This window comes from Grampus griseus (assembly GCF_964374135.1).
Source record: "Grampus griseus genome assembly, chromosome: 17".
Lineage (NCBI taxonomy): Eukaryota > Metazoa > Chordata > Mammalia > Artiodactyla > Delphinidae > Grampus > Grampus griseus.
In genome coordinates this window covers 48,182,558-48,200,564 of record NC_139011.1, presented here as the reverse complement: position 1 = coordinate 48,200,564, position 18,007 = coordinate 48,182,558, and the positions used below count along the sequence as shown (strand labels likewise).

Here is an 18,007-nt window from a genome sequence, read left to right as displayed (position 1 = left end):
CTCAAGGCTGTGACCTTGCAGCCATTTTACATAGCACATCCTCCTCCTATAGGGATGAACCTTTCCCTGGCCCGAAAAGTAGCAGCTCTGTTGAAGCTTTGCTTATTGTAACAGGCTTTTGTTTCCAGGTTACATGTCTGTGGAAGACTTAATTCTGAATAGAGATATAGATATTACTGAAAACGAATTGTTTTTTCTATTATACTCTGATTTATCAAGAAAGTAAAACATTTAAACTGTGCTACAGAAATTCAGAAGTTGTCTTGCAATCTTTAAACAATAAATGAATGAGTTGCCCTTAAAAAAAAAAAAAGGATTAAGCAGTTAAGCTGTTGGTCCCACATCAGACAAATTTTCCTATACCTTCTGTCAATATTGTTAACAGAGACTGTTATTTTATTAATCCTTATGATCCCATGATTCTTTCTTTCATGTTTCAGGGCACAGCAGGTGAGAGAGTGGATTTGTTAAGCTGGGTGGGTTTATCCTTCTTTTATGCGTTCATTCAATTTTATGTTCATTTACTTATTGTACACACATGGCAATAGAAGCTGCTAAAGCAATCATTGCTATTCTGCAAAACAACAAGGCAGAGAAGCAGATGTCTTATTTCTGAGATTTCTCCCCCCAGGATTATTATGATTAAAGATCCTTTCCCCCCACTCCCTGGAGAGGACAAGGGGCTGCTCGCTGGAGGTTTTTTAATGACTTGGGGAAAGGCTCAAATATCCCCCCATTATGGTAATCCACCCCAGGGGCAAACCACACAAGAATATTATGAATTTATTTTATTTTTCTATCCTTGCAAAGGTAATACTCAGCTCATTAGAATATGAAAACTATACTGTCCAATTTCAGAATTACATGGATGAAGAAAATCACCAAAGTGGCATCATATCACGTGTGTTATAGTTGTATTTACTATATTGACTATATTAACTATGTTGTGTTAACAATATATTGTATAACTATATATTGAAAAGGCAAAATGCTGTAACTTATTTCAGAAAAAATAATTATGTTGGCAAACCCCAAATTGTACACTGTAGACAGGTCCTAGGAAAAGAAGATTTAATTCATAGTGGACAAGAGGTTAGCTTCTGTTTTCAGCCATGTGCTATTTCAAGAATTAAACGTCATGAATAATACAGGATATAAGAGGAAGAGTCTAAAGACGGAAAAGCACATTTTGATTAGGAAAGAGAATTTAAGGCTTAAGTCTTTTTTTTTAAGGAAAACTGCCTTATTACTATGAGATAAGAAAATTGTTTCCTTCTTTTCTTCCTTGCTTTCTTCTTTTTCTTTTTTTTAACCTTTTTAATTTTGGATATTTGACCTCTAAGCTGAGATGACTGAAAATGCCTCCTCTGGGCATCAACCTTTTTGAAAGACTTTTTCCCCCTCCCTAAGGGCTATTTGTCTCTTGGAGGCATTGCCTACATTACTCACCAAGAGGCAAGCATTTGTCCTTGCACTAAATGCTGACATCTCCTGATAAGAGGGAAGCTGCAAAGTAGAAGAATTGAAGGTCAATATGTTGATAGTGGTCTCAAGAGCATTGATGTACATTTGTGTATTGGGGAAGGGGAGAGAAGCTTGAGAGTGGGCCAGTGGGGAGGGGTAAATATTTTGTGATGCTGTCTACCTATGGGCTTATAAAGTTTACAGCTGCATTAGGAGGACAAGCATTACCATTAGCATGAAAAGTAGGGCAGACCTCAGTTGCAAAAGCTTCTAGCCATACACACAGGGCAATACGTAAATGATACACCTTATTGCATTCACCCATTCACCCTCCCCTGTTCATGCTAATTGGAAATTTCAGTCCATTTTAGAGAAGTAACACAACTATCGATCATTTTCCCTGGCACGAATCTTCCTAGAGCTCACGCACTAGCCCATGTGTCTTAGATTTAATATCTGCTCACTAGCTGGATTGAAGCCAAGAGGTGGTTCCCAAAGTTGCTGCACATTAGAATCACCTGGGGAACTCTGAGACCTCCCTGTGCCCAGGCTCCTCCCTAGACCTACTGAATCAAAATCTCTGGGGCTGGGACCCAGACACCAATGTTTTTCTTAAAAGCTCTTTAGGTAATTCAAATGAGCAGCAAAGCTTGAGAAGCAGCCCAATAACGGGAACAAACTTATTTCACACAGATAAAGTGGGGCAATTCATATGTTAAAAGAACATGAATATATGTCCATGCCTCTCTCACGCTTTGTCACAGTTTACCCTTCCCCCTCCCCATATCCTCAAGTCCGTTCTCTATAAAGTCTGTGTCTTTATTCCTGTTTTACCCCGAGGTTCTTCATGACATTTTTTTTCTTAAATTCTATATATATGTGTTAGCATACGGTATTTGTCTCTCTCTTTCTGACTGACTTCTACACTGTTGGTGGGGATGTAAATTGGTGCAACCACTATGGAAAACACTATGGCAGTTCCTCAAAAAGCTAAAAATAGAGCTACCATGTGATCCAGCAATCTTACTCCTGGGCATATATCTGGACAAAACTATAATTCGAAAACATAATGCACCCCTATGTTCACAGCAGCACTATTTATAATAGCCAAGACATGAAAACAACCTAAATGTCCACTCACAGATGAATGGATAAAGAAGGTGTGATATATATAAAATGGAATACTACTCAGCTATAAAAAAGAATGAAATAATGCCATTTGCAGCAACATGGCTGGACCTAGAGACTATTATACTAAATGAAGTAAGTAAGAAGGAGAAAGACAAATACCATATGATATCACTTATATGTGGAATCTAGAATATGATACAAATGAACTTATCCATGAAACAGAAACAGACTCACAGACATAGCACACAAACTTCTGGTTCCCGAGGGGAAGGGGGAGGTGGGGGAGTGATGGATTGGGAGTTTGGGATTAGCAGAGGTAACCTATTATATATATGATGGATAAACAACAAGGTCCTACTGTATAGTACAGGGAACTATAGTCAATGTCCTGTAATTAACCATAATGGAAAATATGAAAAATTATATATATGTATAACTGAATCACTTTGTTGTACAGCATAAACTAACACAACATTGTATATCAACTATACTTCAGTAAAATAAATTTTTAAAAAAAGGAAAAAAACATGAATATATATATATATACATATATATATATTTCTTTTTTTCCTCTTTATTCTGTTTGTGTTTCAAATAGGCTTTTTTTTTTTCCTTCTGCAAAAAGCGTTATTGTTTCCATTTGGTCCAAGGCTTGGGAGAGGGCTCGAGGGTGGTTACAAAGCTGCCTAGTAGCTGCAGAGCAGGGCTTCAGGCAGAAGCTCTGATGCCAGAGGGGCTCCTCAGAGGCCGCTGGACTTCAGAGACTCCTGTTTGTGCTCGAGGGTGAGCCTTTCAAAGAGATACTCGCCCAGCACAGCCTGCGGACCAGCCAGCCTGCGGAGGTTGGGCAGGTGGTCGCCCATCTTCTTGATGAGTTTCACCTGCTCCTCCAGGAAGCGGCTCTCCAGGAAGTCACAGAGGTGGGAGTCTGCGCGGGCGGAACCCAGGGCGCGCAGATGTGATAGTGCCTGGTGCAGGCTCTTCTCCCTAAGAATGGCGGCTTCCACAGCGTCCTGGGTTTTACCCCACTCATCGTGAGAAAGCTTCCGCGCATCCTGGAAGAGGGCGCGGCCACAGCACTGGTTTTGCATTTTCAAGAGACGCTGGGCGCCCTCACACTTCTCCTCAGCCAGTTGGCGAAAAATGTGGCCCGCACTGTCCAGAGTCCCATTGTTGCTGTCGAAATAGAAGCTCAGAGAGAGGTAAGTGTCCCCAGATGCATGTTGAACAGGCGGTGGACGGCGGCCTCCACCTCGATGGAATAATTCTGACGAACCTGGGAACTCGTGGTTGATCAGTGATAAGGAGCTAAGCTCAAAAAACGGTGTTGGCCTGTCCTGGAGGCTGAGGATAGCTGAGTGGCTGATTCCAAAGGTTGCGACAGGAAGAAAGGTTGGAGGGTGGTCGGGGGCTGGAGCAAGGAGCGTCCCTGGGTCTGTTCATTCCAAACACTGTTGAAGCAGAAGACAGAACTGCAGGACTGCCGAGCGCACTGCCTCAAATAGGCTTTGCTATCAATGAACAAGAAGTCCAAGCAAGGACAAAACTTACCCTTCCCCCCACCAAAATAGCTGGCGATACTAGAATCTAGACCTGGGAAGGGATTCTTCCATTACTTTCTGAACATTCCAAGCCACTAGAGCAGTGGTTCTCAAAGTATGGTCACCTTGTAACTAAGCAGTACCCTATGGGGCCTTCCTAGGACAGACCCATCCCCATATCCTCTGCTGTAGTTCCTCTCTGAAGTACTCAGATAATAGTATCTCAGGCATATTCCTTGAGTTTTCAGATGCTCAAAACCACCACCCAATGGAAGAAATTAACTCCTTGATGATCATGAGCACGTAGCCCCCAGACCTTCTGGCACCTAAGGATGGATAATGTTACCTGCCCTGTGGCCTCCACATCAACCAATCAGAGGATTGTGCACGTGCTGATCACATTCCCTGGGACGTCCCTCCCTCACCTGGCCTTTAAAAATGCTTTGCTGAAATCCTTTGGAGATTTCAGGGTGTTTTGGAACTCGGGCCACCCCTCTCCTTGCTCGATCCTGCAATAAACCTTTCTCTGCTCCAGACTCCAACCTTTAGGTTTGTTTGGCTTCACTGTGCTTCAGACACACGAACCTGCATTCGGTAACAACCTGACCAGTTTTACCAGCGTCCCCTGATAATGTGTCAGATATTCAAGTTTTAGGGCCCTGTCCCAGCCCTATGGAATCAGCAGCTCTGGTGGGGCTCAGTGATCTCTGTTATAACAGGCCCTCCAGATGATTTTTATTCACCTTAAAGTTTGAAAATATCTGCATTGTCAGCTGGCCAAAGCGTCCACCAGCAGGTGAAGGGGAGTGGTGCCTGGAAAAGATAGGGACCAGCCAAGGCAAGTACAGCAGCATTTGCCGTGGTAGTAATGGAGAATGCCTTTTCTCCACTGGTTGGCACAGACTAGGATCTGGGAGCAGTGGCAGGGTTATTTAGGATGCTTTACATTTCAATGTAGAGGGACCGCTGTCCTGGTTTGCCAGGGACTTCCCCTGTGTGAGCACTTAAAATCTCATCCTGGCAAACCCCTTAGCCCTGGGTTTGAAAAACATAGGGAATAACATGAAATTTAGGGGAAACATGATCTAGGTTTTGGGCAAGTCACAAGTGCTAATTAAAGGTAAGCAAGTATGGACAACACTAGCGTTCTTTAGCCCTTTGCGGGGAGGTAAATCTGATTGGGTGAAAGGACTTACTGTTAAGAGATCTTTGTAGAAACATCCCCTTCTGCTTAGTCCGCTGGTTCTCAGTTCTGGCTAGACATTGGCATCGTCTGAGGAGATTTAAAATGATTTTATTGGTCTACGATGACCAACCGTCAGTGTGAGGGTTTTTAAAAAGTGCTTCAGATGATTCTAATGCACAACCAAATTTAGGTGCCACTGCTTAAGCTTTTGAACCGCTGCTGCATATTTTCACCTCATCTTCCTATGAGAATATCCAAATGTAGTTGAGGTTTGTTTTTTTTTTCTTTTTCTTTTTTTAACTGTCTTATTATAAGATTTACTGTCTTAAATAAGGTTGAATGTACAGAAAATCTTGCTAGTCCATCTGGTATAGCTGGATACTTAGAATAATATCGTTAAGATATATACCATTTAAGTATTGTGACTGGCCTTTTTGAAATTAACATATGCATTGAATTAGTATGTTCTCTTTTGAAGTTGTTATGTTGGGGAGCTATACCTCTAATCTGCCATTGCTAAATATCTGGACACCTCTTATTAGGAATTGCTTTTAGAAATCTTTAGGGATTACAACCAAGATTGCTGTATTATTTGTACTGGAACCACAAAAACCTCACAGAGTTCCCCCGCTGTACCTTCTACCCCCATCTCTAACCCTTGGCAACTTCTAATCTGTTCTCCATCTCCACGGTTTTGTTATTTTAAGAATAATATGTAAACATAATCATGAATTACTTAATCTTCGGAGATGGGCTTTTCAAAATTTTTCCCTCGGCATCATTCCCCTGAAGTTCATTTCAATTTTTGCGTATATTAATAATTTGTTCCTTTTTGTTGCTCGGTAGTATTCTATCATAAGATTTTATCACAATTTGTTTCAACATTCATCCACTGAAAGATATTTGGGTAGTTGCCAGTTTTTGGCTATTATAAATAAAACTGCTATGAACATTTATGTGTAAGTTTCTGTGGGAACTTAATTAAGTTTTTGTTTCTTTTGGATAAATGCTCAAGAGTACAATTACTGCGTTGTAGGGTGAATCTACTTTTAGGATTAAAAGAGACTGTCAAGCTGTTGATCAGAGTGGCTAAACCATTTTATTTTCCCACCAGTGATGTGATATAATTTTTCTATGTACTCGCCAGCATTTGATGTTGTCACTATACTTTAATTTTAGTTACTCTCTGACATCTCATTATGGTCTTAATTGGCATTTCTCTAATGGCTAATGATGCTGAGCATCTTTTCATGTGCTCCTTTGCCGTGTGTATATTCTCTTCCATGAAATGTCTGTTCCTGTCTTCTGCCTATTTTCTAGTTGGATTTTTTTAAGTTGTTTGGAGAGTTCTTTGTATATTATAGATACAAGTCATTTGTCTCATATGGGATTTTCAAATATGTTTTCCTACTGTGTAATTTGAGTTTTCATCCACTTAAAAGGATCTTCTATGAAGCATTTTTAACTCATTTTGATGAGATCCAATTTATCAGTTTGTGCCTTTATTGATCATACTTTTGGTGTCAAGTCTAAGAATTATTCCCCTAGTTCTAGATGCCAAACATTTTCTCCTATTTTTTTTCTAAAAATGCCCTGCTTTTACATTTAAGATTATGATCCACTTTGATTTAATTTTTGTGTAAGGTGTGGAGGTTAAGGTTCATTTTTTGTTTGTTTGTTTTTGTCGAGGGATGTCCAACTGTTTCAGTACCATTTTTTGAAAAGTCTATTCTTCCTTGATAGCTTTTGCACTGCTGTCAAAAACAAGTTATATGTATTTATGTCAGTCTATTTCTGGGTTCTCTATTCCATTCCATTGATCTATGTATCTACCCTCCATCATGACTGCAAAATCTTGAAATTGGGTAGATTAATTCCTCCCATTTTCACCTTCCTTTACAAGTTGTTTTAGCTATTCTTCAGCCTCTTCTTACCATATAAATCTTAGAATAAGCTTGTCTATATCCACAAAATCCTTGAGGGCATTTTAAGAGTAATTGTGTTAAGCCTCTTAACTTGGGGAGAATTGACATCTTTATCATGTTGTGTTTTCTAATCCATGAACAAGGTATGTCTCCCTATTTGTTTGGGACTTAAAAATTTTTCTTCATCAGCATTTTGTAATTTTCAGTCTAGAGGTCCTATAAATGTCTTATTGGGCTTATATTTAAGTATTTATTTAGGTCAGTTGTAAATGGCATCACATATTTTTATTTAAGCTTCTACACATTTGTTATTAATATATAATTTGATAAAATTGTGGTGATCTTGTACTCTAAATCATTTACAAACTAATATTATTTCTCAAGCTTTTTGTGGATTCCTTGGTATTTTCTCCATTTAGATTATCATCTCATCTTCAGATACAGACAGTTTTACTTTTCCTTATTCAGTATAATAGGATATATTACTATTCAACATTCAGTAGGATATGTTCCTTCCTATGCAACGTAGTAGGAATAGTCCTTTTATCTTTTAAGTAAACTTTTTAAAAATTTAACTTTTAAATTTATGTATTTATTTATTTTTGCTTTATTTTCTTACTAGAACCTCCAGTGATATATTTAATAAAAGTGGTGAGAGCAGATATCGGTGCCTTGTTTCTGATCTTACAGAGAAAGCATCCAGTCTTTCACAGTTAAATATCATGTCGGTATAGGTTGTTTGTAGATCATTTTTATGAGTTTCAGTATGCTCCTTTTCTATTCCTAGTTTGCTTGGAGTTTTTTTTCTTCTTTTTTTTAAAATCATGAATGGGATTGGATTTTGTCAGATGCTTTCTCTGCATTAATGGATAGGATCACATGACTTTTCCCCCTTAATCTATTGGATATGGTGGATTACACTGTTTAATTTTCAAATATTTAACCAACTTTGCATAACTGGAATAAATCCCACTTGGTCATGGTATATTATTCTTTTCATATATTTCTGGATTTAATTTGCTAATATTTGGCTGAGGGTTTTTCAGCCAATTTCATAAAAAATATTGGTCTGTAGGTTTCTTCTTTCTATACTATCCCTGTCTGGTTTTGGTATCAAGGTAATACTGGCTTCATAAAATTAATTAGAAACTGTTCCCTCTACTTCTATTTCTTATCAAATCATGTAAAATTGGTGTTAATTCTTTAAGTCTTGGGTAAAAGTGAAACATCTAAGCCTGAATATTTCTTTTGGGAGTTTTTAAATGAAAAACCAGTGTTTCTAATGGTTACAGGAAAATTGAGATTATCTATTTCATCTTGGCTGAGTTTTGGTAGTTTTGGGTGTAGAAACATTGGCCCATTTCATCTACATTTTTGAATTTCTAGTGTAGACTTGTTCATAGTAACTTGTCCCTCATTAACCTGCAGGATATGTCATGGTATCCCTGGTTGCATTTCTGATATCTGTGATTTGTGCCATCTCTCTGTTTAATCTTTATCAGTCTTTCTAGATCTTTGCTGGTTAGATTGCTTATTTCAAAGAACCAGCCTTTTGTTTCATTTATTTTCCCCCCTATTTTCCTGTTTTCAGTTTCATGGATTTCTGTTTCATCTTTATTATTTCCTTCTTTCTGCTTGTTTAGTGTTTTTTCCTCTTCCTTTTTTACTATTTTAATATAGAAAATTAGATTATTGCTTTGAAATATTTTCTTTCCCAATTTAGTGCTATAAACTTCCCTTTCAGCATTGCTTTCACTTCATTCCACAAACTTTGATCTGTTATATCTCCATTTTCTTTTATTCTATGCATTTAAAAATTTTTTCCTTGATGCTGTCTTTTTTACCAATGAGTTATTTGGAAGTGTGATGTTTAGTTTTCATGTGATTGAAGATTTTCCTGTTGTCTTTCTCTTATTGATTTCTAGTCTGATTCCATTATGGCTAGAGAACATACTCTCTATGATTTTAATTCTTTTAAATCTGCTAATGTTTTTTTATCGCCCAGTATATGGTGTATGAGTGAATGTTCCATGGACACTTGAATATGTATTCTGCTCTTACTGAGTGTGTTCTTTAAATGTCAGTTATATCCTGTTGATTGATGATGTTTTCAGTTCTTCCATATCCTTGCTGATTTTTCTCTCTGGTAGTTGTATAAATTGCTGTGTTGAAGTCTCAAATAATAATTGTGGATTTAAAACTTTCTCCTTTTACCTTTTTCAGTGTTTGCTTCATGCATTTTGAAGTTCTGTTGTTTGGTGCGCACACATTTAGTATCACTAGGTCATCTAGGTGGATTATTCCTGTTATCTTTATGTAATGACCCTCTTTGCCCCTAATAATTTCCTTTGCTCTGAAGTCTACTTTATCTGATAGTAATATAGCCATTCCTGCTTTTTCTGATTAATGTTCACATGATATATCATTTTCATCCTTTTACTTTGAACTACCTATATCATGATGTTGAAAGTAAGCTTCTTATAGACAGTATATAGTTGGATCATGCTTGCGATTTTTTAATCTACTCTTCCAATCTCTGTCTTTGACTTGGTTATTTAGATCATTTACCATTAATGTAATTATTGCCATGTCAAAGATTTGGTCTACCATGTTATTTTTTGTTTTGTCTTTTACCTTAGTTTCTCAATCCTGTGTTTCCCTTATTTTTCCTTCTTGTGTGTTACTTAAACATTTTTTAATAAGTCCATTTTAATTTAATTCATTTATAATCATTTGTGTATACTGTTTGTATAGTTTTCTTAGTGGTTGCTTTTGGCATTACAGTATACATATGTAATTTATCATAGCCTACTGGAATCAGTGTTTCATTACTTCAAGTGAAGTTTCAAAATTTTACTTCCATTTAGGTCTCTTAATATTCCCCAGTTTTAAAGTATGATTTTCTGTAGTATTTCCTTTCTCTACATTGAGAACCCCATCAGATGGTGTCATCATTTTTGCTTTGACCATCATATAGAATTTAAGAAACTCATGAGGCTAATCATAGTCTCTTATATTTACCCCATTTGTTTTCACCCATTCCATTGTTCCCCTTTTCTTTCTGAAGTTCCCAGTCTTCTGTTATTGTTTATGTTTTCATAACAGTAGGTGATATCTTGGATTTCCAGTGCAACTGGATATGAGTTTCAGGAAACACTGAGCCTGGCTCACTTAATGCTACTGAGTTGGAGGGTTTGTATATGTTGGGCCTGTTGGCACAGCAGATGCTAGCAGATTAGACTAATGTTGATGGGACTAGTGCCACAGGAGGGTGGGTTCCCATTCAGGCTATGCTGCTGCTACAGTAGATCAAGTCCCCCTCTACCCCAAGTGTGGGGCAGTGACCTGCTGCTGTCACTGCTTTGTATTAGGCTCCTTTTGCCTCAGGTGTGTGGTGGGATCCCTTGGAAGCTGCTGCTGCTGCTGCTGCTGTCAATCACAAGGTTAAATTCATTTCAGAAATACTTAAGTATAAATATATAGCCTGGCTCTTGTAGGACCTCTGTATTTTTTTTTATTGCTTTCATACAAATTATCCCAAATTTAGTGACTCAAAGCAACGTAAATTTATGACCTTACAAGTCTGACATTGGTCTCAATTGAGTAAAGTAAAAGTGTTGGCAGGATCGACAGATGAATGGATACAGATGTGGCACATATATACAATGGAATATTACTCAGCCATAAAAAGAAATGAAATTGAGTTATTTGTAGTGAGGTGGATTGACCTAGAGACTGTCATACAGAGTGAAGTAAGTCAGAAAGAGAAAAACAAATACCATATGCTAACACATATATATGGAATCTAAAAAAAAAAAGAAAAAATGGTTATGAAGAACCTAGGGGCAGGGCAGGAATAAAGACGCAGCCATAGAGAGTGGACTTGAGGACACAGGGATGGGGAAGGGTAATCTGGGATGAAGTGAGAGAGTGGCATGGACGTATATACACTACCAAATGTAAAAGAGCTAGCTAGTGGGAAGCAGCCACAAAGCACAGGGAGATCAGCTCTGTGCTTTGTGTCCACCTAGATGTGTGGGATAGGAAAGGGAGGGTGGTAGGCAGATGCAAGAGGGAGGAGATATGGGGACATATGTATATGTATAGCTGATTCACTTTGTTATGAAGCAGAAACTAACACGCCATTGTAAAGCAATTATACTCCAATAAAGATGGTTAAAAAAGAAAAAAAAGTGTTGGCAGAGCTACATTCTTTTCTGGAGGCTCTTAGGGGTGTTTCTGTTCCCTGGACTTTATCCGCTTCCAGTGGTCACTTGTAGTCCTTGACTCAGAGTCCCCTTTCTCCACCTACAAACCCCAAAATGTTGCATCTCTCTGATTCTGCTTCTATTAGGACATCTCTCTCTTTCTCTTTCTACAGTTGGGAATGGTTTTCTGCTTTTAAGGACTCATGCAATTAGATTTGTTCCATGAGGTAATCCAGGATAATCTTTCTATCTCAAGGCCTATAACTTCAGTCATATCTGCAAAGTCCTCTTTACCATGTAAGGTAACATATTATTGGGTTCTAGGGATTAGGGTGAGGGCATTTTTAGGAGCCATTATGCTGCCTACCACACCCTTAACAAGTGACCTTGAGAAAATTACTGAGACTTTAAAGCCTTACTTTCCTCAAACATAAAATGGAAAGAAAGATAACTAGTTAATATCATGAAAGTGAAACAGTATATATGAAATCAACTAATTCAAAAAATAAGATTTCTTCTTTTTCTTTATGATTGGCATGATTCTCAGAGTTCAGTTACTTGAAGAGTTCCTTTTTTTGAAACGGAACTGAGGAATTTCAGGGTTCAGGTGCTGTAAGATTGTCTGAATTATCTGAGTAACAATTAGCTAAGCACAGGTGTAAAGCATTTGATTTACTCCCTGGTGTCCTTTATCTTCTCATCCCACTAAATCCATATCCCTTGTCTAGCTCCAGCCAGTAGAGTCAGAGCTTGTTTTACTGTTTAACTAAAGTTCAATTTAAGTTTGCTCTACATCTCCAGATTCTCAGCCCTGGTTGCATATTATAATCACCTGGGGAGATTTCAAGACCTACTTGATGCCAGAGTTTTACCTATCATGGATATTTGAAGAGGGACCTGGAATGAAATGCTCTAACTTATGGTTTGGGGAGCCAAATCATAGTCTACACTGAGCCAAATCATTTGCGAGATCACCTCTAAAAAGCAATTTATCTGTGGTGACTGATGCTCTTCCTTTGTCAGTATGCTTGTCCCTCTTTGGGGGAAAAGAAGAAGGGGAAAAAAAACCCCAGCGGTTGGGCTCCCTGAATTATAACCTGATGCTGTGGAATTAGTGTTGGCTCAGAGCGCACATCTTCGGATACCCATTCTCTCGCCTGCTTCCTTGCATGAGCTTATATCCTTGGGCAGTTTTTCGTCCACCACCCTCTTTTGCTTCTAATCTTAGCAAGTAAAGTGTCTCCTTAATGAAACAGCATTTCATGAGACTTACTGGGAGCATAGGTCTGTTCCAGACCTATCCTATGTTAGCTAAAGCAGATATAAGTGATGTATTTTTAGCATTCATCCTTGTGGGTTGGAGAGAGAAGACAGAATTTTATCCTTTAGGTGTCATATGACTGGGCAAATGGGCTCATTCCCTCTACTGCCTACCATGTAAAATACTGAGGGTGTTACCTCTAGAAGGTATCTTCTAGGTATCAAAATAGCTCAGATAAGTCATATTTCTCAGTAACAGGTGACAAAACTATGGCTTAGGTGGTGAATTTTCCATGTCAATTTGTCTGGGCCACCATGCCCAGTTATTTGGTCAAATATTATTCTGGATATTTCTGTGATGGTGTTTTTGTGTTTTTTAAAATTTTTATGTTTTATTTATTTATAATTTTTGGCTGCATTGGGTCTTCGTTGCTGCACGTGGGCTTTCTCTATTTGCAGCAAGCGAGGGCTACTCTTTGTTGTGGTGTGCGGGCTTCTCATTGCGGTGGCTTCTCTTGTTGCAGAGCATGGGCGCTAGGTGCACGGGCTCAGTAGCTGTGGTGCATGGGCTTAGTTGCTCCACGGCATGTGAGATCTTCCCAGACCAGGGCTCAAACCCGTGTCCCCTGCATTGGCAGGCAGATTCTTAACCACTGTGCCACCAGGGTAGTCCCTGTGATGGTGTTTTTGGATGAAATTCATAATTAAATTTGTGGTGGACTTTGAGTAAAGCAGATTATCCTCCATAATATGCATGGGCCTCATCCAATCAGTTGAAGCTCTTAATAAAGACTGACCTCCCTGTTGCAAAAAGGAATTCTACCAGAAGACTTACAGAAATTGAACTGCAACTCTTCCGAGAGTCTCTAGACAGCCTAACCTGCAGATTTTGAATTTACCAAGCCTCTATTATTGTGTGAACCAGTTGTTTAAAATCTCTCTCTCTTTCTCTATCTTTATATAGATATGGATATAGATCTAGGTATCAATATCGATATCTAGATCTATATCTGTCAGTATATATGGGCACATTGTATACACATGCTGTTGGTTCTGTTTTTCTGGAGAACCTTGACTAATACAGTGGCCCATATAAATAAAAGGACGAACCCAAGTTCACCCAGGTAGAAAGTAGTACAATGAGAACTGGAACTTAAGGCCTCATGACTCATTCAGCTGTGAACACTGACCCAGAACTGGCGTCCGCACACTCTGGCCCACTGATCAGATCTCGCTTGACTCCTGGTTTTGTACATAACGTTTTGCTTGAACACAGCCTCATCCATTCCTTAACGTATTGTGCATGGCTGTTTCTGTGCTACAGCAGCAGATGGGCAGTTGCAATGGAGACGTATGGTACAGAAAATCCAAAATATTTACTATCTGAGCCTTTACAAAAAAGATCTGCTGACCCCTGCTCTAGGATGCCATCTGATTTCTGATAGCACGGAGGAGAATAATTCATGCACATTGGGATAGACTGTTAATCTCATGTCCTCCTTAGGTCAAAGATCTCTTAAATGCTCACCCTTGCAATAGCCAGCTTGGGGAGCATTGTCTGAGGATGCAGAAATTTTTCTTGCCAGGTCTTTCCAATCCACACTGCTCCCTGACTATGGTTCTTAAAACCTATTTTTTCTTTAAATTTTTATTGGAGCATAGTTGATTTACAGTGTTGTGTTAGTTTCAGGTGTACAGCAAAGTGAATCAGTTATACATGTACATATATCCACTTTTTTTTTTTTCTTTTTTCAGTACACGGGCCTCTCACTGTTGTGGCCTTTCCCGTTGTGGAGCACAGGCTCCAGACGCGCAGGCTCAGCAGCCATGGCTCACGGGCCCAGCCGCTCCGCAGCATGTGGGATCTTTGCGGACCGGGGCACGAACCCGTGTCCCCTGCATCAGCAGGCGGACTCTCAACCACTGTGCCACCAGGGAAGCCCCACTTTTATTTTTTTTTTTTGGAGTCTTTTCCAAATAGCCCATTACAGAGTACTGAATGGAGTTCCCTGGGCTAATAAGAAGAGCAGGTTCTTACTAGTTATCTATTTCATGTATAGTAGTGTGTATATTTCAGTCCCAATCTCCCAATTTAGCCTCCCTGCCACAGTCCCCTGGTAACCCTAAGTTTGTTTTCTACATCCGTGCCTCTGCTTCTAAAACCTGTCTATTTTAACCAACTACCACTCATTGCTTACTGTCTCTGGCTTCATGTACTTGATAATAAATCTACTTCTTGTTCTATCCTGGATGACATGTTCCAAGGACTGAGATAATATCTTATTCTACATAATTTGTCCTTGATATTGTCTATCTTGGGGTCTTCATCTATGTCCCAAAGAAGACAGTCACTCTGTCTTCTAGTACTACTACTAATACCACATTTTATGGCATGAATTTGACCCAATGCACTGAACTATCCCTTTAGAAGCTGTATGCAACCTGTCACTGGGTTTTAGCACAGGGGTAGAACTCACATTAGTGATCATATATAAACAAATCTACTTGACCAGAAACTTTTTGTCTCACCATTTATTACACAAGTAACTTCTGTCTTTGCATCTATGATGTAAATATTTTTAATTTCCTAAATTATCTGAAAAATTATTTAGAGCTTCCATTTCAGTAGGCATTGGAATTGCTGTGTTATGACTATTTCATTATTTTATTTCCAAGTGTTAAATTAGGCTTCAAGCTTTGGCCAAGAGTAGACAGGAAAGGGTTTCAAAGAAATGAAGAGTGGGAAAAACTTCTGATGCAAGGGAGACTTAATAAAGATTTGATTTTGAATCAATAATTTATAATAAAGGTTTGAGTTTGAATCAATAATTTATGTCATTGCAAAATAGCTCCCTGCTAAAATTCCATTCTTTGGTAATCATTAAGTACAGAAATTAACAATCAAAATATGCAGTGATCTTCTTCATTTTCTAAAAACAAACCTATATCTAGATGAGAGGAGAATTCATCTCATAACTCAGGCTCTGGACTTACGACTCCAAGTCCTGTCTTCTTTCAACCATACCTGCTAAGTTTCTGTCTAACTTCTTGAGCATGAGGTAATGGCGTCAGCTTTCATCCCCTTCCTCAGTATATAGCTTGGTGAGTATGAGTAAGGGATCTAAAACTTGAGAACCTGGGTTCAAATCTTGACTCTAAAATTTACTTGTTGAGTACTCTTGAGCATGTTATCTGTTTTTGCCTCAGTTTTCTCATCTATAAAATAGAGATACCATTACTTCTCTCAGGGAGTTGCTATGAGGGTGAAAGAGAAAATTCATACAATGCAAGAATTTATCAGTTCTTGGAACACAATAAATACCGAAAAATAATGTTAGCCATTATCAAGGCCCCCTCATTTTATGGATAATATAGATTAGTTTATATAGGTCTAATATTTACATATGCATAAACATTTTGTACCTATGTGTGCGTATACGTTCTTCTTAGAAATTGAGCAGTCAACATTCACATCTAAAAATCTGTGCTCTGTGAAATGTAGATATCCTGTGTACAGACACAGTGCTATAGTTATCTATTGCTACATAATAAAGAAGTCCAAACTTAGTGGTGAAATAAACAAAAATTTTAATATGTGCCCAGATTTTGTGGGTCAGCAATTCAAACAGTACACAGAGGAGATGGCTTGTCTCTACTCCATGACTGATATCTGAAACCTCAGCTCATGAGGATTCGGATGGCTGGAGCTGGAATCATCTAGATAATTTTAATTCACATGTCTGGCCCTTGAAGACTGGGCCCAACAAGGACTCTTGACTGGAGTGCCTATAGATGGCTGCCCAGGTGGCTTGGACTTCTCATAACGTGGTAGTTAGGATTCAAGATAGAGTATTCCAAGAGAATGAGTGTCCAGAGTTGAAGCATTCCACGAGAATCATGCAAAAGCTGCATGACCTTTTATGACCTAGTCTTAGATGTTACATAGCATCACTTTCATTATATACTATTGCAGGCGTTGGAGACCTTTTTCCATAAAGTGTCAGACAGTCAATATTTTAGGCTTTACAAGCCATACAGTCTCTTTTGCAACTACTTAGCTCTGCTGCTGTGATGTGAAAACAGACACAAACAATACATATACTAAGGAACATGGGTGTGTTCCAATAAAGCTTCATTTATAAAAGCTGGTAGAGGCCTAGACTTGGCCCACCAGCCATAATTTACTGACCCCTGCTCTATTGTTTGAAGCCATGGAAAGCCTGCCTAAATTCAAGGGAAAATGCCCACATCTGGATGCGAAGAATGGCAATGAATCTGAGACCCTGTATTAAAACCACTACATATGGGATATTTATAAGAGGATCTGTCTGCATACCTTGTTTCTCCCATGTATGCTGGATATGAGGTATTGGGACATCTTACATCTCTGTAAGCCTGGGTCAGGGTCAAAGTTGGAATCTGAACTCAATGACCTTGATTTCTGGAATAATCGGTAACTCTAATTATGATTTGCTGACACTCCTTACCCCAATAAATATACCACAAAAGATAGATTTCAAGTAAACAATTGCTTTATGGCAGATTTTTATTAAGTCTCCATTGACTGAATTATTCCATTTTGGTTGGAAAGCATGAGCTTTTTTCTTTCCTAAAGAGATCTGCAACTTTTCAGATGTGGCATTTCATTCTACTGAGAGGATGATGTAGGTTTTTATAAACGGAAAAAGCAGGGCAGGCTGAGTTCACTCAGATCGTACTAATGCTTACAGGAATAACCGAAACTGGAACACAGGCTTCCAGGTTTTCCTATCCTGTGCTCTTTCCGGTAGGTGCCATTGTCTGCTGGGTCTGGCAGTAATAATTTCTGACCTTTACCTCTCTACGCTATTGTGAAGTGGTTTGGGGCTTTGTTAGCTTTTTTATGAGTGTGTACTAAATTGTGTCCATAAAGTAGGCTGAATTCCTCAGGGAAGGACGATAGCTGTTACTGTGTTATTACTGCAAATGTTGTGTTGGTTACCTTTTTTTCTTTTCTTTTGTCCAGTTGTATCCTGAACTTAAAAGTTATATTATCCGAAATGAAAGATGTGCATCTGGTAGAAAAGACTAATTTAAGGGATGAAAATTCCTGATGATTGCTTCAGTCAACCCTTAATACACACTGAGCTTCATTAGTAAATAGACAACTCTCAGGCCATTCCCTTGGAAGAGGTCGCATAATCAGCCTTTGTGTTGATTTCGCATTCTGTTCCGTAGAGACAGAACAAATTAGAATAATTAGCTGGTACAGGAAAGCACAAAGAACTTTCTTCTGTGTTTGTGATGCATCCT

At 38.6% G+C, this 18,007-nt stretch overlaps 1 pseudogene across 1 annotated transcript; it reads right to left on the bottom strand.

The window, feature by feature from the left end:
* Positions 1-3,233: 3,233 nt before the first annotated feature.
* On the bottom strand, positions 3,234-15,738 carry LOC309835246 (ferritin light chain-like; annotated as a pseudogene). The gene is made up of 2 exons: positions 15,710-15,738; positions 3,234-3,878 (listed from the first exon to the last, which is right to left on the bottom strand). The product of its transcript is annotated as a ferritin light chain-like (transcript).
* Between the last annotated feature and the right edge of the window lie 2,269 nt (positions 15,739-18,007).